Here is a 1159-nt window from a genome sequence, read left to right as displayed (position 1 = left end):
TGTGTGTGTGTGTGTGTGTGTTTGCGCAGTATATAAAAAAATGTAGATATATTGCATGAGCGTGTGTATATATATATATATATATAGGTGAGAAAGTTGGTATGTGAAAGCACGTGGTTGGATGTATAAAAGATAATAAGAGTGAAAAAACTACAGAAAGCTTGTGTTACATGGTTAAAGTATATATTTAAATTATGTCAGAAAAATGTTAGAAAAATGTTATAAAATTTTTTTGGTATATAAACATTGTATTTGGAGAATACAATGTTTATATACCAAAAAAATTTTATAACATTTTTCTGACATAATTTAAATATATACTTTAACCATGTAACACAAGCTTTCTGTAGTTTTTTCACTCTTATTATCTTTTATACATCCAACCACGTGCTTTCACATACCAACTTTCTCACCTATATATATATATATATATACTTAATCATATCAAAGGGAAATGGAAATTAATAAAATTTTCACCTCCACGTGGCCTAGCATATAAAAAGTTTAGTACGAAGACTTTGAATTACTCATAAGATACAGTGTATATTTAAACACATAAGAAGAATCCACTCATGGGATTCCTTACCCTAGAAAGAACAGCTAGGTTCCAGGACCTCAAAATTAGGGATAAAATCCCAATGTCTATATATATATATATATATATATATATATATATATATATATATATATATATATATATATATATATATATATATATACATGTATGCATACACACACACACACACATGTATATATATATACAGACACACCCACACACACACATATAATGTGGTTCAGTAAACTACACTTAGAAACTAAGGCAGTGCTCCAGCATGACCAGTCTAAAGACTGAAGATGAAGATATATGTATATATACATACACACATATGTATATTATTTATATTAGTGTACATGTATAAAAGAATATAGTCATGTATGTATAAAATGTTAATTTGAGAGAATACCTAGGTCACACCATAAAGTTCGTTATCTTCTGATTAATTGCAGAGACACTGGAAAGAGAAAGAGAAAGAAAAAAAAACATGAAATTATGTTATCACAATCATCAACATCACCACCACCACCACCACCACCACCACCACCACACCACTGCCACCACATCCACCATTATCACCACCACCATCACCGTCACCACCAC

The sequence above is a fragment of the Octopus bimaculoides genome, chromosome 28, assembly GCF_001194135.2.
Source record: "Octopus bimaculoides isolate UCB-OBI-ISO-001 chromosome 28, ASM119413v2, whole genome shotgun sequence".
In the NCBI taxonomy this organism is placed as follows: domain Eukaryota; kingdom Metazoa; phylum Mollusca; class Cephalopoda; order Octopoda; family Octopodidae; genus Octopus; species Octopus bimaculoides.
This window is presented reverse-complemented; position numbering follows the sequence as displayed.